The following is a 22,311-nucleotide window of genomic DNA, read 5'->3' as shown; positions in this document are numbered from 1 at the left end:
CAGATGAGGTTATATTATTCTCCTCAAACATATTCATTATCATCTTAGGCTGTCCCCATCCCTGAGGGTAATGATGACCCTTTGCAAGACCATTCATCACTCCCCGTGATTGTTTGCAGCTGAGGCTGTTGGCCTGAGGGTCCTCTCCCACCCAGCTGCTTTGTTGCCTGGCAGTATCGTGTCTGCCTTGCTTTCTTTTGGATCTTTCTTGAAGACATTTTCATCTTTTTCAGTTTAGACCTGTGGCTATAAAAGCAATGCAAAGCCAAGGTATTGATACATCTGTGTTAGCATCTGACATACTCCTGTAGTGGTCTTGGCAGTTTAACCAGGTAAGGGATGAGCCACTGACAGAAAGTCTAGGAGACCTTGAAAAGTGGATGGAAGGTCAGGGGAAAGCTGTGAAGTGGGGATTCAGATATATTTTCTTGGAAAAGCTGGAGTGAATGAAGGCCAGTGAGTCAGTGACATTTTCTTGTGTCCACTCTCCCCGGCAGGTTGGTCAGTGTCAGGGGGCCCTGAAGTGTCAGTATATACGTGTTATTCTGGGTAGAAGGTTACTTCATCTTATTGGATTCATGGTTGTAAACCACAGATACAAAATATAATGAATAAAAATGCAGCAGTGCTAAGATATAGGGAGAGGAGCCATCAGTGAACTAGAATTTGAAGAGTACTTGAAAGACAGATGGCAGATTGGTGGGGAAACTAAGCTCAAAACAGGTAGAGGAGAAGATGGCTGCAGACTGTGAGATAAATATAGGGAGTCTCTAAAATCAGGTTTGGGTATCAAGTGCAGAAAGTGGTTCCAAGAGTATCGTCAGAAAACTGGTTTATGGATCAGAAAGTGGACCCGCCTCCACCTACCACACTGGCCAGTGGGAAGAGTGAAAGGTTCTTTCACCTAGAAAATTATTTACTTGTGGATCATGACCTTCACCCTACTAACTGGAGAAAGGCTGTTGTAAAAATAATACCCACAAACAAGCTAATGGTGAATCAAGCAGAAAAACAAGCCAGCAACTCCAATCTCCAAATGTTTGTAGAACAAGCACCACCAACTCAACAGAGGACCTGATGTCTCAGGTTACAATGGAGTTTAACAATTAAATAGCATGAAATCAAAAAGAGATAAACAAGCACTATATATTAATGCATATATATGGAATATAGAAAAATAATACTGATGAACCTATTTGCAGGGGAGGAATGGAGATGCAGATGTAGAGACTGGACTTATGGACACAGCAGGGGAGTAGAGGGTAGGATGAATTGAGAAAGTAGCACTGACATACATTATCAGTATGTATTAACACTGACATACACGTATATTCATACATTACAATGTGTGAAATAAATAACTAGTGGGAAGCTGCTATGTAACACAGGGAGCCCAGCCTGGTATTTTGTGATGGGGATGGGAGGGGGGAGGGATGCTCAAGAGGAAGGGGATGTATATATATATATATAAAATATTATATATTATTATGTTATAATTATATTGATATTATAATATCAATATAATTATATATATTATATAATGTAATTCTCATTGTTGTATGGCAGAAACCAGAAGAATGTTGTAAAGGAATTATCCTCCAATTAAAAAATAAACTTTAAAAATAAAAGGAGTTTATCTGTTGGCTTCCATGAGATGATAGGATGTCATGTTTACAAAGCAAGAACATTCAATTACATGGTATAGCAAAATCCTTAGAGGTTTTAGGAATAGGAAATAAGATGACCCAGATTGAAAACCAAATGCTCTGTTAACCTGAATAAAAAAAGAAACACAATTTATGCACCAAAATATTGACCCAAGATACTGAGCAGAGCCCCTTCATGGATCCTTTGGGCTGCAAGGAGATCAAACCTGTCAATCCTATAGGAAATCAACCCAGAATATTGATTGGAAGGACTGATGCTTAAGCTCCAGTGTTCTGGCCACCTGATGTGAAGAGCTGACTCATTGGAAAAGGCCCTGATGCTGGGAAAGATTGAAGTCAAAAGGAGAAGGGGGCAACGGAGGATGAGATAGTTAGATAGCATCACCTACTCAATGGACACGAATTTGAGCAAACTCTGGCAGGTAGTGAAGACAGGGAAGCCTGGAGTGCTGCAGTCCATGGGGTTGCAAAGAATCAGACACAGCCAACTGACTGAACAGCAACAATGAGCAGAAGATTATCCCAGAACCACCACAAAAAGGCATGGAAGCAAAAAAGCTTAAAAAAAAATAGCTGAAAGGAAAAAAACCTAGAAATTTCAAAGTTTATCAATAGGAGCACCCAAAGAAGGAAATAGAAGAGAGAATATACTTAAAGAAATATTAGAAGATAATTTTCCCACAACTTAGAGGTTGAATGGGTACCTGATTTTGAATGGGCACACTGAGGCCTGGCGGAAGGAAGATGATGACATATCTTTCTCAATTTACTAGGAAGGAATTCTCAGAACACCAAGTGTAAGCAGACACTTCTGAAGAAAGAAATCCAAAAAGACACACACATGGAAAAAGAGTTGGATTGCCATCATGTTTCTCAATGGTAACATTAGATAGAGGAAGGCAAAAGATTTGAACCCTGATTTATTAATAAATGTTTAGTCAAATTCTCATTTATCTGTAAGAGAAAATATATGTATCTTTTAGATTTAAAGAAGATAAATTCCACACAACCCCCAGTTAAAGAATAACCAGGTGTATTCTAGCAAAAAGAGCAATATATGTAACCCCCCCCCAAAAAAAAATGTATTACAAGAAATCATGGTGAGGAAGAATCTGAGAAAATAATGCTGCTGTTAAGTCTGAATAATTGTTCATTTCTAGACAAAAATTTGTATACTTTAATGTGGAATTAAAAAATATAAGAAGTATGAGCTAACCTGCCTTCCTCGCTCAATGAGACAGATGTAACTAAATATATGTGGTAGGAAAATAAAAATAAATATTAATATACAAATAGGATGTTTGAATTCCAGATCACAAAGGAGAAAAAAAAAATCTAAATTTTTCACTCCAACTAAATACCAGAGAGGAAAGGAAATAAGAAAATATGTTAAATAAAAAAATAAGGTGGCTAACAAAAATTTAAATATACTGGTAATTCTAATAAATGGGAACTGATTGAATTCCCCAATTTGGGGTAGAAATTCTGAGATTGGGTTAAAAAAATTAAGCTCCAAGATATTTCAGGAAACTTGTAAAACAAAAGGAAGCCAGAAGTTCAGAAATCAAATCAGGAAAGAGATCCTAACATTTGCCTTTCAAAAGAAAGCAAATAATACAAAACACCAAGCAAAAATGGCATTCAAGGCAGGAGGCACTAAATGACATTTTAACTACATAAATCAGTTAAGAAACATGAAGGACAAATCTTCATTAACCTAGTAACATAGATTTATGATGTATAAAGCAAAACATTGAAACAGCATAAGAAGAACAAATTCACAATCAAAGTGGAAGACTTAAAAAAAAAATCCAAAAACTTCACTCAGAAATTGATCAAATAGATAAAATGAATTAGAATATGGAGTGATACAATCTACAGATTTGACCAAATATGATCATCTATATATAAGTTTATAAAGTACGGAGTACAGTCTTCTCAGATATACAAGTTATATTCACAGAACTGGGATTAAAAGAAAATCAAAACTAAATTGAAAAATCATCAATGAATTAAATTGGAGTGAAAGAATTCTGATAAATTTATACATTTAAGGACATTTATTGGACAGCTAGAAACTTAATGTAAAAATAAATATTTTTAAGAAGAGATGTATAAAGATAAAATCATGTTAATTAAAAAAAAAGCAGAGATAGTCAGTTAAGGTATAAGTTTTTTTTCCCCCTTTAACTAGAATCTAGAAGATTCTTGGAGAAATCTAAATAGAAAAACAACAAAAAACCTAAACCTTTTCAAGAGTTAAAAATGGGGTAGAGTTAAAGATGCTAGGAAATTTTATATAAAAGATGTATAACATTATATTACTAAACTTGAGAGTCTAGAAAAAATGGATGAATTTCTAAAAATTAAAATCATGAACCTTGGCTCATAAGGCAGCTTATTTGAATAGAGCTGTTATATAATAAAATTCAACTGAGTAAATTTAAAAGTTTTTGGCTTTATTTCAACCATTCTTGAATCAGGCAGCATCCCATCTAGCAGACAGAAGGATGCTCCAAGGAGCTTTATAAGATGAAAGCCTTTCACAGGCAAAGAGAGCTGGAAAAGGAAGCTGAACTAGCAAAATGTGAATTCATTGTGGTAAGGTCACCTTCCTATAGGAAAGGGTAAGGTTTATTGGACAGATGACCTCAAAAGTGCTGACCAGGTAATTCCAGAGTGACTGGTTTAAGATTCCATTCTTAGGAGATGGTGAAATTGTAAATAAGTGTTAAGTATTGGTTTGGTGATGTGTGCAGGCATAACTGTCTTGCTTTTAACAAAGCAAAAAGCATGAAAGTGAAAATACAATTTAAAAGAAAAAAAATTCTCCAAAAGGTGAGCTCCGTGTCTATGAGTCAAAAAATAGAAGGAAAGACTAATAAGCAAATAATTACAAACGTCATGAGTGTCACATAAGCAGAAGAAAGAATGCCTCCTTTTTATGTGGTTTTGCTAAAAATCCTTAAGGAAAAAGGGAAAAGGGCCTATTTTCCCATCTTTTTCCAGAAAACTCTTGCTGTTTTTAAAGAATTTTGCCAGTTTTCCACCCATTTACTCCAGGATACAGGAAAGGAAGAAGCTCAGTTATCATAAAACAAGCGAGCGAGAGAGAACTTTTCTTTTTTTTTTTCAGTAATATTTTATCTCTGAAGGCAAAGATTAAAGCAGTGGCAATTATATGAGAAAGAAACCCTGTTATCTTGACTGACACAGAAAATGGAAAGGAAGCGTTTCTAATTTACAGTTCCACGTATATCACAGAATGGAAAACATATTATAACATTTAATGAGTAAATTAATTTTTATGGTGTTCAGTTGACTTGAAAACAATGCTGGAATACTAAGGAATGCTGGCGGTGTAAGATGGGCCTCTAAGCATAAGCGATGAAGTGTCAGGTGGAAGTTACATTAAGTTTGGCACACATCATTAAACAGTGTCTCATATGAGCAGATGTTCAATTTTTCACACTGAAGAGGTGGTGCAGGAGATTCTGTTGTAACATAACGTGATGCAGCGGCATAATATGCCATGAAAGTAAAATAAGCCATCTATCTTGGATGTGGCAGTTGGTGTCTGTTTGTGATGTGTTTCTATCTGCAGTGGAAACTGTTCCGAAGGTCCTAAATACCCCTCTATCTACAATTGTTTGTATTCATATTGTACTGAAACAGTACTACGGGTGCCATACTCGAGTAGTTTCTTTAAATATCTGATAATATTATTAGTGGTGTCTGTTAAGACTACTATCTCCCTAAATTTGCCATTATATCCTTTAATACTATCTCAGACTGCCCACTTCCTATGTCCTAGAAGTCATGGGAAAGTTGCCAAAAATGAGTGTAGTAAATCTCTTAGAGGTTCAGTTTCCTAAAAGATCTCTTCTTGATACATTTTTCTACCTAAAGCCTGAGTTCTCTAGTTAGCTGGGGTTATTTAAAACTTTATTTCATACTGGAGTATAGGAGAAGGCAATGGCACCCCCACTCCAATACTCTTGCCTGGAAAATCCCATGGATGGAGGAGCCTGGTAGGCTGCAGTCCATGGGGTCGTGAAGAGTCGGACACGACTGAGCAACTTCACTTTCACTTTTTACTTTCATGCATTGGAGAAGGAAATGGCAACCCACTCCAGTGTTCTTGCCTGGAGAATCCCAGGGACGGGGGAGCCTGGTGGGCTGCCGTCTATGGGGTCGCACAGAGTCAGACACTACTGAAGTGACTTAGCAGCAGCAGCTAGCTTAAGGTGAACAGTAAAGAGACTCAGCCATATGTATACATATATCCATTCTCCCTGAAACTCTCATCCCATCCAGGCTGCCATATAACATTGAGCAGAGTTCCCCTGTGCTGTTAATATATAGTAGGTCCTTGTTAATTATCCATTTTAAATTTAACAGTGCGTGCTAGTCAGCTATTTTGAATGGTGATGTTTATTGTCATTCCTGTTTCTCAATTTTTTATGTGTCAGTATCTCAAAAAAAAAGCTGAGCCAAGGGTGGATGTATAGATTCAATTCTCCCAACTTCTCAAAAAAACAAAAAACAAAAAAAAAAACATCAAACAAACAATAAAAACAACACAACTGCACAAACCCTTTTCCATCACCATAACTAGGAGTCCGACTTCTAGTTACCAAACCTCAAGTTACCACTAACAGGAAGAATAAACATGAAATCCCAGCATACTGTCTCTCATATTCCCTGCTGCAAGCCTTTGTGGCTTGTATGGGCACTTTAGCAAAAGACTGCTGCTGCTAAGTCGCTTCAGTCGTGGCCAACTCTGTGCGACCCCATAGACAGAAGCCCACCAGGCTCCTCCATCCATGGAATTCTCCAGGCAAGAACACTGGAGTGGGTTGCCATTTCCTTCTCCAATGCATGAAAGTGAAAAGTGAAAGTGAAGTCGCTCAGTAGTTTTTGACTCTTAGCAACCCCATGAACTACAGCCTACCAGGCTCCTCCATCCATAGCATTTTCCAGGCAAGAGTACTGGTAGCAAAAGACTACATAGAAGTAAATGGGGAGATAGCAGTGCAATAGAAACCATCCGCAGAAAGAAAAAGGTAGAAAATATAGAAAAAGCATAGTGGTGTTAGGTCAGACCTCTAACTGTAGGGGACGAACTCAAAAGTATTTGTAGGACATAAGTAAATATATAATAACTGAGAATTAACACTGCAGGCAAAGAGGAAGGTTAAGGTAATAGAGAGCCATCCTTGGAAAGTAGCTGGTGGAGGAGAAAGGAAACAAGACAGGGAAGTTTGGACAGAGAGAATCAAAATAGGAAATGACACACCACGCCCCTTCCTCATTGCCCCAACCTCCAAAATATAATACTTGAGTAAAAAAAAAAAAACAAATCACTCCTTGTTACACTGCTATAAAAAGCTATTTGTTCTTTCTCACAAACACCCCAAACTTCTGGCTCTGTCCACAAAAATGCAGAAGAATGTTTCCATCTTCTTTTTAAGACTGTTACAAAAATAAAACAGAATGAGAATAATCCAGACATTCAGGTGATTAAAGACTCATCTTCACCAGAACAAATGGCCAAACAGAAAGAAAATGAAATGCAACAATTCAGACTGGATTTAATATCCCCAAAAAGATGTTGTGGTTTCTAGAGAATGCTTTGAATTGTAAGCCCAAAATCTGAGAACAAAATGGACTAAAATGCAAAAGAAACAACTTCATTAAAGAAAGAAATAGAAGAAAAAGTTAAAATCATATTGGAAATGTAGACTAGCATATAAGTTAGCCAAAAGAATAAGAGACAAAAAAACCTAAAGAACATAGAAAAAAAAGTAGAAAGCCTCCAAGAAAATGTGATAAATGTAGAAGTAAAAAGACACAGGGAGATAGTGGTTGGTTTGAAAGACAACCACAGAAGGAATAACATTTAAATGGTTGAAGTCCTAAGGAACAAAAACAAAAAGTTGAACAGAACTAATATTTACCACTATTAAAAGGAAAAAAAGAAAAACTTTGTGTGTGTAAAGGACTTTTTGAAAGTGCTCACTGGCACTATTGTAAACTAATCGACTCAAAGTCATACTTTAATAAAGCTACTAAACAAAGATAGAGAGTCCTTAGCACCAGCAGGGGAAAAGATTAAGTAAGTTACAAGAAAAGATAACTAGATTGACATGAGACTCCTCAAATACAGCAGACAAAGCAAGGCAACAGTAGAGCATCCGTTTCCAGAAAAGAAAGTGTGAAACAGAGAGTTTTCCCTCCAGCCAAGCTGTCCTTCAAGTATCAAGGCATAGAAAAACAATTTTCAAACCAGAAGAGCTCAAGAAATTATGTATCCTTGAGGTTTCTTTGAAGAAACTAGAACTCCATTTAACCCAGAGATTACCAGGGAAACTTTAGTAAAAGAAGTGATGGACATCATTTAATGAGTTAGGATGAAAAATATACTTAATCATCATAACCAAAAGATAAATTTTATGATATACTGAACTTCATACCTTGATATAGATGATACATGTTTCTCAAGGAGAGGTGAAACAAAAAAATCATATTAGATAACAAAGAAAACAGCAGTCAAAATATTAAATATTACAAATAATGCTATTAGATTACAAATAGCACTATTGGATTACAATGGACTAAAACTAGAAATTATTATTTAAAAAAAATCCAAAGTTCTTACATGTGGATATTTGACTTTTTATTATACAACACTTGAAAGAAAAATGCAATATAAAATTTTATGCCTTCCAATTATTGTATGATTATAAAATTTTGTAGTTTCTACATCTGTATTCAGTTCATTCGATCAGTGTCCAACTCTTTGCAATCCCATGGACTGCAGCATGCCAGGCTTCACTGTCCATTACCAACTCCCAGAGCTTGCTCAAACTCATGTCCATCACAACAACGATGCCATTCAACCATCTTATCCCCTGTCATCCCCTTCTCCCATCTTCAATCTTTCTCAGCATCAGGGTCTTTTCCAATGAGTCAGTTCTGCACATCAGGTGGACAAAGTATTGGAGTTTCAGCTTCAGCATCAGTCCTTCTAATGTATATTCAGGACTGATTTCCTTTAGGACTGACTGGTTGGATCTCCTTGCAGTCCAAGGGACTCTCAAGAGTCTTCTCCAAAACCACAGTTCAAAAACATCAATTCTTTGGTGCTCAGCTTTCTTCATAGTCCAACTCTTACATCCATACGTGACTACTGGAAAAACCATAACCTTGACTAGACGGACTTTGTTGGCAAAGTAATGTCTCTGCTTTTTAATATGCTGTCTAGGTTGGTCATAGCTTTTCTTCCAAAGAGCAAGTGTCTTTTAATTTCATGGCTGCAGTCACCACCTTCAGTGATTTTGGAGCCCCCCAAAATAAAGTCTGATACTGTTTCCACTGTTTCCCCATCTATTTGCCATGAAGTGATGGGACCAGATGCCATGATCTTTGTTTTCTGAATGTTGAGTTTTAAGCCAACTTTTTCACTTTCCTCTTTCACTTTCCTCAAGAGACTCTTTAGTTCTTCTTTGCTTTCTGCCATAAGGGTGGTGTCATCTGCATATCTGAGGTTATTGATATTTCTCCCAGCAATCTTGATTCCAGCTTGTGCTTCTTCCAGCCTAGAGTTTCTCATGATGTACTCTGCATAGAAGTTAAATAAGCAGGGTGACAATATACAGCCTTGACGTACTCTTTTCCGGATTTTGAACCAGTCTGTTGTTCCATGTCCAGTTCTGACTGTTGCTTCCTGACCTGCATACAGTTTTCTCAGAAGGCAGGTCAGGTGGTCTGGTATTCCCATCTCTTTCAGAATTTTCCACAGTGTGTCGTGATCCACACAGTCAAAAGCTTTGTCATAGTCAATAATGCCGAGGCAGATATTTTTCTGAAACTCTCTTGCTTTTTTGATGATCCAGAGGATGTTGGCAATTTGATCTCTGGTTCCTCTGCCTTTTCAGCTTGAAAATCTGGAATTTCACGTACTGTTCACATACTGTTTAAGTCTCACTTGGAGAATTTTTGAGCATTATTTTGCTAGCATGTGAGATGAGTGTAATTGTGTGGTAGTTTGAGCATTCTTTGGCATTGCCTTTCTTTGGGATTGGAATGAAAACTGACATTTTCCAGTCCTGTGGCCACTGCTGAGTTTTCTAAATTTGTTGGCATATTGAGTGAAGCACTTTCACAGCATCATCTTTGAGGATTTGAAATAACTCAACTGGAATTCCATCACCTCCACTAGCTTTGTTCGTAGTGATGCTTCCTAAGGCCCATTTGACTTTGCGTTCCAGGATGTCTGGCTCTCAGTGAGTGATCACACCATCATGATTATCTGGGTCATAAAGATCTTTTTTGTACAGTTTTTCTGTGTATTCTTGCCACCTCTTAATATCTTCTGCTTCTGTTAGGTCCATACATTTCTTTTCTTTACTGAGCCCATCTTTGCATGAAATGTTTCCTTGGTATCTCTAATTTTCTTGAAGAGATCTCTAGTCTTTCCCATTCTATTGTTTTCCTCTATTTCTTTGCATTGATCACTGAGGAAAGCTTTCTTATCTCTCCTTGCTATTCTTTGGAATTCTGCATTCAAATGGGTATACCTTTCCTTATCTCCTTTGTTTTTAGCTTCTCTTCTTTTCTCAGCTATTTGTAAGGTCTCCTCAGACAACCATTTTGCCTTTTTGCATTTCTTTTTCTTGGGGGTGGTCAATAAAATTATATATTACATTACATTTATGTTACCATATGTAAAATAGATGACCAATACAAGTTTGATTCATGAAGCAGAGCACTCAAAGATGGTGCTCTTGGCCAACCAGAGGAATGGGGTGGCTAGGGATGTGGGAGGGGAGTTCAGGATGGGGGAACACATGTGCACCTATGGCTGATTCATGTCAATGTATGGTAAAAACCACCACAATATTATAAAGTAATTAGTAATTAAAATTAATTAAAAAAGAAATGTAAAAAAAACTATGTTTCCTAAAAAATGAAAATATTCAAACAGTGAAATATGCCTAAATCAGTGATAATAGGGAAATAGTAGAACAAAATTTGTAGCATCTTTATCATAAAAGTGAAAGAATAGAAAAATTGCAAAGACAAAAGTTAGTAGATAGCCCAGTGTAAACCAAAAGAGAACACAAGGAAAGACATACTACTGATGAAAGGAGAGATTAAAGAGAGTGATAGAAAACTAGATCTAATAAATTTGTGGTAATTTGAAAACATTAACAAAATAGACAAACCTATGGATACCATTGAACTTTCCTGGTGGCTCAGATGGGAAAGAATCCACCTGCAATGTGGAAGACCTGGGTTCAATCCCTGGGTCAGGAAGATCCCCTGGAGGAGGGCATGGCAACCAACTCCAGTATTCTTGCCTGGAGAATCCCCATGGACAGAAGAGCCTGGTGGCTATAGTCTATGGAGTTGCAAAGAGTTGGGCATGACTGAGCAACTTAAGCAGATGGATACCATGATTAAGAAAAAAAGTAACAAATCACAAATATATAAAATAAGAAATGGCCAGAGTGAGTTGGACAAAATTTTAAAATATCATCAGCCTATTTTGCAAACCTCTAAGCAATAAATTTGAAAATGGAGATGAAATAGTTGATTTCCTAGGGCCATAAAAATTTACCAGATTAACCCAATTAAAGATAACTTGTTTGCTCAAACAAATTTTTCTACAAGAAACTGAAAAAGTTATCAGGATACCCCTAGAAAGTACCATGTTCAGGTGAGAATTCACAGGGGAATTCTAGTAAATGTCAAACAGCAGATGGTCCCAATGCTTTATGTATTATTACAGAGCATTGAAAATGAAGGAAAACTTGCTAATATTTTTATGAAGCAAGTATAACATTGGCATATAAATTTGATAAAGATAGTAAAAACTTTTATGAGCCATTATCATCAATGAATATTGGTGCAAGAGTTCAAAATAAAATGTGAACAGAATCCAGTGCTACTGTAAGAAAGCAATATACAATGACTTGAGCTTATTTTAGGAATGTGAGGTTAGCTTAATGTTTGGAAGCCTGTTAATATATAACTAACTCATATATCTAAGTGATACATCTAAGGGAAAAACAATCAAAGTTTTGTCACCACTGATACTGAAAAAGCTTTCAGCAAATTTGAAAAGGTATTCCTGATAAAATGCACTCAAGCAAATAGGAATTGATCGATGCTTTCTTGGGGGGTACAGATTCAAATTTAAAAAATGATATATATATATAATTAGGCTCACACCCTCCTGAATTGGGATGCTCTAGCTGGATTTCCAGTAACATGTGAGAGAAACAACTATAGTAGGGAATCTGGGTGAAGGTATCTAGGAATTCTTTTTACTAGTCTTGTAAATTTTGTCAAAGTCTGAACTTCTGTCAAAATAAAATATTTTAAACTGTGTAGAATGAGGTTACTAATGCCTCTTTTCTTTATTAGGACCCAGAACAGATATCTCTAGCTGTCTACTCAATGCCTAGTTCCCCTTTCTTCCAAATTACTTTTCAGGGAGATCTGAGGTTAAATACTTTGTAGCCCAATTCTGTCCCCTAACATAAACTTGCAAGGGCAGGGCTCCTGGGAAAAATTTCAGAAAATGACAGGTTTGGCTGACAATACCTTCAGGCCTTTTGCCCTTCCATCCTTTCCTCCAGGGAGGAAGCAGTCCCCTTGTCTCCACAAGGAGGAAAGTCACAGGCTGAAGGTGAAGGAACAGGTACAGAAGAAGCCTGAGTCCCTAGTGGAGTCAAGGAGTCATTATGGCAGCCAAATTCTGGACGTTTTGCATAATAGTTCATCTTACTTACCTAGGCCATAGTTGATTGGGTTTACCATTTCTTGCATGAATTAAAATTTTTTTTTCATGTAGGTATGACATGGACTTTAAATGAGAAAATTAACATAGTTGAGAACCACCACATGATCTAGAATTAAATCTCAAACTACATTTCCAAGAGAAGGGAGTTCACACTATGTCGAGAACCAATCCAATGCCTTGAGAAGAGCAGCACAAGGCAATAAACAGAGGGTATGCTTTCATCATTTTTTATCAGTTCAACATGATTTGCTGAGAAACTACTGTCAAAAGTGCTGGAAAACAGTGGTGTGCTTCAGTAGTTCACAAGGACTTTATAATACCTACTAGCAAGTGAATAGGGATATATGTGCTTTAAGAAATAAAACCCACACATATTATTGGGCTTCCCAGGTGGCACAGTGATAAAGAATCCGCCTGCCAATGCAGGAGATACAAGAGATGTGGGATAGAAAGATCCCCTGGAGAAGAAAATGGCAACTCCAGTATTCTTGCCTGGACAGTTCTAGGACAGAGGATCCTGCATGCTATCGTCCATAGGATCACAGAGTCAGACACGACTGAGCACTCACACACACATGCCATTATGTTAAAGATGTCAATAAGCAGTATGGATGGTACAAATCCTAGATGAATTCAAAGACTTGTACTGGATTAAGTGGAGAATTCATGGAGGAGGTGGTATCTGAATAAGTCTTGGCAAAACGATAAAACTTGGATCATTGGAATGGATAGCGGGAAGGCATTTTTGGCAAAATGCCATCTACTGATGGGTGGAAATTATAAAGAAAGTGACATTTAGGGACAGTAAGACAGCCAGTTCTTTTTGAATAGAAGGTTTTTGACATAATTCTTCAGGAGGATTATAGTCTGATTGAAGTAGAATTTTAAAGTTATCTAATATGAAGGATGAACAGAGGAAGCTTAGAATCAAACAGGATGAAGAATTTAGTAACTTTAATCATAGTTGGAGGAGTAAGAATGGGAAAGACAAATTCAAGAGCTCTTTCTAAGGAAAAATTCACATGCTTCCGTACCTTATCAGATTTATGGGTGGATCAGAAATCATCCTAAAGTTTCTAATGTAATTGCATATAAAAAATACTAGTGTCATTGACAGAAATTGATAGAAATGGGCCTCTTTCCTTGCAGAAAGGAGTGGAGAAGAGTAAGAAGATACTAATTTACACTATTACACTTACTGTCAAAACTAATATTCGGTCTTTTTCCATGAGAACATTTACAAATTTGGTTTAAACTCATTGTTCTAATTTTTAGTTATTTGAAAGCTATGACTCTACTCTAAAATACAAATTCTGGTTTCAAAAAATACACTATAATGTCTCCCTTTGTTGCTATTGACAATGAAATAATAACCATTAAAGCTATGAAAATATTTTCCACCATGTTATAGGTTGAAGCAATTTTTGCATTTTTATCTAAGTCCATTTATCTTATTATCATCTGTACTTTTAGACTTAAAATATTGTTTTCAACCCATCTTTCTGTAGACATCTTTTAATTATTTTCCATATATTCTTTGCTAATCTAACCATAAAGAAATAATTGTATTCAATGCTGTTATAAAGCGGCATTTAAAACAATACTTCTTAAGGTTTTTATTTAAAATTTTTACTCTCATACCATTTAATTGAGTATCCTTGTGTGTGTGTGTGTAAGGATGAGAAAGATTTATTATTGCTTTATTGCTTTCTTCCCTTGAGTAGCTTACCTACACAGAATTATTAGGAATTATTAGGGTAAGAATTGCTTTTAGATAAATATTTCTTTATTGTCTCTGTCCTTCATAGTATATAAGAAAATGCAATTTTTGGAGAAACTTCTTCCATCAAAAATGTGTTCTTTCATGCTTTGCTACTTCTTTTTCTTGGTGCTTGACATACGGATATTGTATGTAGGCATGCTTATATCCTGGTTAATTTTAATAAACAATATTGCATGGTTCTGATAGAACTCTTCCAAACTGTTGTTTGTCCTTTTTAGCTCAAGCAAGTGTTCTTGCACTTTGACTATTACTTTAATTTTTTCCCCCTAGATGTTATCTGTTAACAGAAATAGCAACAAAACTCTAAAAAACATTGAGAACTCTACTGGAGTTGATGTATTTCATCTTACCTTTTGCATAACATATTTGCAGTTTACATTTGAGGTAGTAGAGATTTTACTATTAATATTATCTAGGCATGGTCACTGGTAAACAATAAGGTTAATCATAATTGTAGACATTTCAGAGGTTTAAAGTAGTTGCTCTCTCTTTGATGGCAATTGTATCTGAATTCTAGGTGTTTCATAAGACTATTTTTGCAAAGAGAGTTTATGATATGGAGTAATTTATTTTTTCTGTTGCAGCAAAAAATAAGATATATTTTCTTATCATGCAGATACCATGTTTAATAGTAGTTAGAAGAACACATGGCTTTAGAATAAGTGCTAAATGCAATAGCTTTAGAAAAAAGGACATATATGAGGAACTAAAAACATTAAAAAAACAGAGGTCAAAATAAGATGATTAACAAAGGGAATATGTGGCATGTAATGCTTTGCAGATATATTTAAAAAATACCAGTAATATCTACGCTGACTCTTGATTCTCTCTTCATTTGTTTTTTTCTCATAATTTCAGTTGTCTCTGTGTTTGCATTCTGAGAGGTTTGAAGTTTCTCTTCCGCATAACTGATTTTATTTTCAGTAATGTAAAATACACTTTTTATTTCTTCCCCTGCTGATCTTAATTCTCATGTTGCATTTAAATTTTATAGTCGTTCTTCATCCTATCCAACTTCCTTTTCATTTCTGCCTCTATCTTGGTTCTAGTTAGCTTTCTGTAATGTTAAGTTCTCTACTTTTCTTGTATCATCTTGCCTAGAATATATTTCCGGGACAAAGTTTTTCTTCTCTTTATCAACTGTTGTGTCCTCATTTATATTGTAGAATCTCTATGTAACCCCAGATTGACTGTTTCTGAAATCCTTTTTCCTATCCTATCCCTGCCTGTATGTGGATGCAAATATTTAACAGACCAAATGATTTGTTTTACCTTATCCTTTCTGCCTTTTAATCTATGAATTAACAGCCCCACTAAAGTGTTAACCTGATGGAAAGACTTCTGTTCATAAAAGAAAAAAGTGAAAGTGTTAGTCCTCAATCATATCCTAATTTTCTGCTAATCCATGGACTGTAGCTCTCAAGGGTCCTCTGTCCATGGAATTCTCCAGACAAGAATACTGGAGTGGGTAGCTATTTCTTTCTCCAGGGGATGGTCATAGTTCCATGACAAATCCCTGGTCCTTTTCCTGGGGTGATTCTGCTAGACTGAGAAGGGATCTTTTCATGTATTCTGCATATCTCCTGCTATTAGACTATTCATAAGAGAACATACTTGAGCCTTTTCTCTTGGTCATGGATGATTGCTAGGCACAGGGAGGAGGACATGGGGTGTGGTAGCTTGAATTGGGATTTTAGTTTCCTGATGGAATTGAACCTGGGCTGTGGTGGTGAGAGGGTCGAATCTTAACCACTAGATCACAAGGGCCAGTGAGCTTGAAACAGGACCTCAGTCTCTGTCTTCTGTGAGGAAAGAATTCAGCCAGCAGACAAAAGCTAGTGAAGTTTGTAATGTGTTTATTAGAAGCTAAGCCCATGTGAAGGACACAGATGGGTTCAGAGTAAGCCACACTTTTGGGGTGGCTTAAATTGCTTCCGTGGGGGCACTTTTTCCAGATTTTCTCTGCCCAGAGAAATTTCTCTGCCCAGAGAATTTTCTTGCTTATTGTCCATATCTAGTCTGACTCAGGGCCCTTCCTGATGTGCGCACGTATCTTTTAGCCAAGATGGATTCCAGCGTGAGGGTTACGGGGAAGCTGGCAGGATATATTATGGGCTAGCACCCCCTCCCTTCCCTGGACCCTGAGGGTCTTTTCTGCGCATGTGTGGTCTGAGAGGTCTCCTTGATCCCAAGACAAATATGGCTTCCTTAACTTGTACTCAAGCAGAGCTCTGCTTCTGTCATTATCTGTATCTTAAAGAAACAGGAGACAGGTTCCGGCAGCTCAGCCTGGGGCCCCACTATCTCCTGTCTCATTTCCAACACATGTGACCTCCTAGAAAGCAGTGCTTTCCCAGCTCTCTACTTCTGCATCTTCCCATCACCAAGCTCTTCCTCAAGATGTAGGGTTCTGCCTACTCCTTCCACAAGCAAAAGAGGTATTACATTCATTGGACGTTCATTCAGTCCGGTGTTCATCAAGTAGGTACAGTAAAGGAAGCACTGATGAGGGCAGTAGGGATGAGAAATGCTTTTGTCTGACTCAAGCTGTTTAGAGCAGTAGCTGGGTCACTCCTTATTTTATATCAGAGAAGTCCTGCATCTCTAAAGAAAGGGTCTGCCATTCTGTTAGGTGCAAATTTTCCATGTCTTTTTTCTCACTCTGCTGATTCACATAGGTTCTCTCCCTTGGAGTTCCTCTGGATGTATTGCAAGCAGCTGTTTAATATTACCTGTGCTGCTCTACTTTGCACGTCTCAGGCTTCTATGAATATTTGAATAAGTGGATGAAGGAAAGAAAGCAAAATTCCTCTTCTCTGCCTTTTTAAATCAAGAAATCTCAAATTTCCTTTATGTTGACAGGGCATTCATGGTATCAGGAAGTTACTAGTTCACCAGTGACTGGGTTCATCTATTTTGGGCCATGACACCAGGACACAAGTCTGTGCATTGAACCAGGACCATGTGAAACCCTCAGAAGATGTATGGAGGCAGCAGGCACCGTACTCAGGATTTGGTCCCATGACACACATACCACGTATCATTTTGGGATAACTACCCAAAATCCACAAAACTCTTCAATACACAGTGGTTCCAAGCAATTGTTTAATTTTTTTATTTTGTAGAAATAGGTTCATTAGAGGTAGAATTTTAGTTTATTGTTAGAATAATGGATGTGAAAATTAGCTTCAGGGATCAGAAATGGACTCAATGACATACTAAGTAAAAAAAAAAATGGTATATAAAAAACTTCGATGTGGTTAAAAGAAATAAATGCTGATACCTACTGTGAATCCATATACGTAAACCATATAGGACATAATCAGAAGGTGCTGGAGATCATGACTACACTGAGCACAGACTTAACGTGACTTTCCAGGAAAGAGCAATGGCAGAAGTTTGCTTTAGTAAACACAGAATGCTGGTGTTGGAAAAGATCTGATAGTTCATCTGCTTCTTTATTTTACAAAGGAAGAAATTGAAACCAGGCAGGTAAAGTGACTTGAGATCAAATATGAGTTTAAGGACTCGTTCTGGGCCTAAACCCCAGTTCTCCTGTGTCCTAGTCCGCACCCTTCCATTTCCCCACACTTGTATCAGGAAAAGCCCTTTTGGGAAAGACAACAAAAAATTGCCTTGAATATTTCAGTAAAAGTTCAATTGCTCAGTTGTGTCTGACTCTTTGCAACCCCATGGACTGCAGCATGCCAGGCCTCCCTGTCCATCACCAACTCCCAGAGCTTGCTCAGATTCATGCCTATCAAGTCAGTGATGCCATCCAATCATCTCATTCTCTGTCATCCCCTTCTTCTCCTGCCTTCAATCTTTCCCAGCATCAGGGTCTTTTCCAATGAGTCAGTTCTTTGCATCAGCTGGCCAAAGTATAGGAGCTTCAGCTTTAGCATCAGTCCTTTCAATGAATATTCAGGACTGATTTCCTTTAGGATGGACATTATTTGGAAAAGTAAAAAATCTGACAGTTGAGGGAAAGAAAAATTCCTTAAGGTTTTGAAGCAGAAATGCATAAAAGACAGAAAGGAGAAACTTGGTTCTTTCCTCACTTTTTGAATCTCTTTTATTTATAATAAAATGGGGAATTTTTTAAAAGCTGAATTTAGTCCCAACTCTACTCTAGTACCTTTTCTTTCTTTTTCTTTTTTAAAGAGCAATGGTGTTCATTGGCATGGCAAATGGCAGTTTCTGTTTTAAACTGTCCAGTAGTTTCAGCTCTTGACTGCATCTTCCAACAATTATTTTGGTTTATGATTATTTATTATATGTATTATTGGAAAAGACCATGATGCTGGGAAATATTGAGGGCAAGAGGTGAAGGGGTGACAGAGGATGGGATGGTTGGATGGCATCATCGACTCAGTGGACATGAGCTTGAGCAAACTGTGGGAGTAAAGGACATGGAAGCTTGGAGCGCTGCAGTCCATGGGGTTGTAGAGTCAGACGTAACTGAACAACTGAAAAGCAAATGTATTTTGTAATATTAAGTTATTTTTGGAAGGTAACAGAAATAAAGGTATTGATTTAAAACTCCTATTCCCTTATTTGGATTTCTTTAAGATCATTGTTTTCATTCTCTTTTCTGAACCAAATCACTAATTAGCATCTTGAATGGATACTCTTGGTTTCATCAGGGTTGATGATAAAGCCTCTAAACTTGGTATATATCTTAAATTCTTATTTTTCTAATAAAATCAGCTGATGGGAAGAGGAAAGTTGGGTTCTGCCTTAGTTTATTTGAGAAAGTAAAATACTTGTCCTAACTAGTTCAGAAAGGAAGAAGAGAGACCACCTACTCCTGGCCCATTAATATGCTTTTGAATTCATCAATTGTATAATTCAAAAGAGTGGAAGCTTTGGGAAGAATTCTGAATGAAGATTCTCCCTCCCAAGTCCTCCCTCTTCTTCCAGAAAGGACCGTGGATGCTGAGCCTCAGAACATGGAACAATCATGTTCTGGGAAGGATGGACAAGCTTCTGGGAAGGATGAACAGGTGCTGGAGTCTCTCAGGAAGTCCACAGGCTTGAAGCTCCTGTCGAGATGAAATTCAAGTCCAAGACTGACAGAGTTCCAGTCTGTTGGCCTGTAGTATCTAAAGAGAATTTACTTGAAGAGGAAAGGATCTCTTCCTTTAGGTTATTTTCCTGTGAGCTAAGAGACCCTGGGTACCAGTTCTGTTTTTGTATGAACTTGAGCAAGTTAATGAACCTCTCTGGTGCTGTGTTTTCATCTGACAAATGAGTTAACAGTGCTGTTCTACCTTCTTTATGAGGAAAAAAATGAAGTATTGATTGCTAAAAGTGCTTCAAAGAAATAAAAAGACCTGGCAAGTATTGTTATTCACTAATTCATTCTGTTAGATTCTCTACTTTGTCAAAAAGAATTGACTCCTTTTTTTCATGGGAACCACATCTGATAGATTTTCTTTAATTCTCTTTTGTTTCTGTACATTTAATTTCTGATTCTTTTGTGTGTGTGTGTGTGTGTTTTTTTAATCATATTGGCAAACTGGATTTGGCTAATAAAAGTGGAAAACGGATGTTCTGAACTTACCATTGAAGGAGGAAACAGATAGAACAGGCTCCATCTTGAAAGCAGGACTCCATCTTGGGCCTGACTGTGGACTTTGAGATATATGCCTAGTATCAATGAAAATGACATACCAACTGGAAAAACCAGGCCCCCCGGATGGAAGAACCCCAGGGCTCATACCTAGACTCTCCATTGCCTAAAAGAATACCCTAATTATCTGTGTAACCAAATAGAATCATAAATTCTATTATGCTTATTGGGGTATGACCACAGGCCTATTGATAATTGTCCACTGTTAACTACCTGGGCTTAAGGCATATGAATCACGGGTTAACTTTGACTGTCTTTCTCTTCCTTTGTTCAGACTAGTTTCAAGGAATTTGGGGAGGTAGGTTTGGGCACGTACACTTAGGGTATATAGAAGTAAAGTGAATTGAAGTCGCTCAATCATGTCCGACTCTTTGCGACCCCATAGACTGTAGCCTACCAGGCTCCTCCTTCCATGGGATTCTCCAGGCAAGAGTACTGGAATGTGTTGCCATTTCCTTCTCCAGGGGATCTTCCCGACCCAGGGACTGAACCCAGGTCTCCCGCATTCCAGGCAGACGATTTAACCTCTGAGCCACAAAGGTTTTCACAAAAACTAGTTGGTGTCCTTGGCTAAGAGGAGACTCTGCCTTGGGCCCGCTGGTGTAATAAATTGGACTTCACTATCTGCATTGTCCTTCTGAGTGAGTTTGTTTCCCAAAACGCATGCCTACAACACCATCACTTTGATTCGAAAACTGCCCCAACATCTGGAAGAAAAAGAACATTGGTGATTATATTAAACTGAGCATATATGTTCAGTTTGAATATTTCCCATAAACTAATATGCTTAATCAAATTAGATACAAGCTCTTAGCCAATGAAATTGTTGACTGAAAAAAAATCAACCAAGCCACCCCCCTAAAAGTTGAGAATGATGCTTTATTTGGGGATATTATTGAAGTTGACTAGGAAAGCAGCCTTTCAGAAAGTTCTGAGGAACTGCTCCAAAGAGGTAAGGTAGGAGTCAAGATTTGTAGGAATTTTTGCTGAAAACAACTTGTAGTTGAACATCAGAAGGTTACTGCTAATCACAAAAACAAGATATCTCAAGTTAATGAGTTTAGTGCTTTTCTATGTCTGGGAAGATGCAAGAGACTGGGCTCCTTGAAATGCTGCCTTTGATATGTATCATAGCTACCTAGGGCCAGGATCCTGTTTTTCTCCATTCTGAATTCCCCTCAGGTGGCTCCATTTTGGGGGCAGCTGCAGTGGCTGATGGCCTGCTGGTGGGCATAATACATTGTTTACCAGAATTGCAGGCAACATTTTTGTTTACTGAAATGGCAGGCAACTTTGTTCTTTGTCCACAGAATAAATGCTGCATTTCAAGGGTCTTCCACAAAGGAATTTTTGGAAGTACTCTCTCCTTGCCTTGGTCTTACGTGTGGGAGTCCTTTAATCAGCATTATTGTGGGAGTGTGTGGTGAGAGGTGGGTCCAGAGCAACCTTGGTAATGGCTGATAGAGACAAATGAATGAGTCGGAGACTGGGAGCCCTGAGTGGGGAGAAGGGGAGAGGAGGGCTCGCTGAGTGCCCAGTGAGAAATGGAGTAGGGGAAGCACACACCGATCACCATGGGCAAGAATCAGAAAGAAGGTGATTTGGGGCTTTATAGTGTCGGGAAACTAGAAGGAATTTCTTCCAGTGCTAAATATCTCAGGGCTCTTGCTTTTTTGTGTGTAGAATTGGGTCCGTGAAAGCCAAATAAGGTGATGTGAGGCCTCTAATCTTCTCAAAGAAAATGCAATGAAGGGAACTGAGTTACATGATTTATTCATCTGCAGTCTCTTCTCTGGCACCCGGAAGCGCATTAGAACTCCAGACAGCAGGTTGAGCTCCTTTGGAAACGCTAATAGACACATAGGAAGTTAAAATTCAAGTCAGGGGCTGAGATTATTTTAATTCCAAGTTCTTGAATATCCGGAGGCAAAATAAAGTCGAGGGGTAAAAAGAGATGGGTTTTCATGTGTTTCTCCAGTGATGACTGTATCAGGTCATATCACAGGCTCAGGTGACAGCATCCTGGGAAGGCTCAGTGGGAAAAGAACCAGCTTGCGAGTTTTATCACCAAAAACAGGGGCTAAATTGAAAGGCAGGCTCTTTTGCTTTCCAAGAAAGACAATACACTTAAATTAACGTGTGACCTCTCCCTTCCTCTTTATCAGCTGTCAAGGACAGTTTTGCCTCGCTTAGGGCTCACTTCAGTAGTCTGTAATTACCAATCTTGTTTTTCCCTCTCTTTCTTTCAATCTAGTTAGGGTTTCCAATCATTTTAAAACAAGGTCTCTGTCAGCTGGGTACAGGATCTTCCCAATGAGCACAGAGATTAAATTTCCTAGGTTTTAGTTTGCCAAACTGTTAAGTGGTAAGTAGTTTTGCCCTCTTTTATTTGATCAGCGGTGTGAACTCCTGC

The sequence above is a fragment of the Bos indicus x Bos taurus genome, chromosome 10 (assembly GCF_003369695.1).
Source record: "Bos indicus x Bos taurus breed Angus x Brahman F1 hybrid chromosome 10, Bos_hybrid_MaternalHap_v2.0, whole genome shotgun sequence".
NCBI lineage: Eukaryota > Metazoa > Chordata > Mammalia > Artiodactyla > Bovidae > Bos > Bos indicus x Bos taurus.
The sequence above is the reverse complement of the archived record's forward strand: the minus strand, read 5'-3'. Positions refer to the sequence as shown.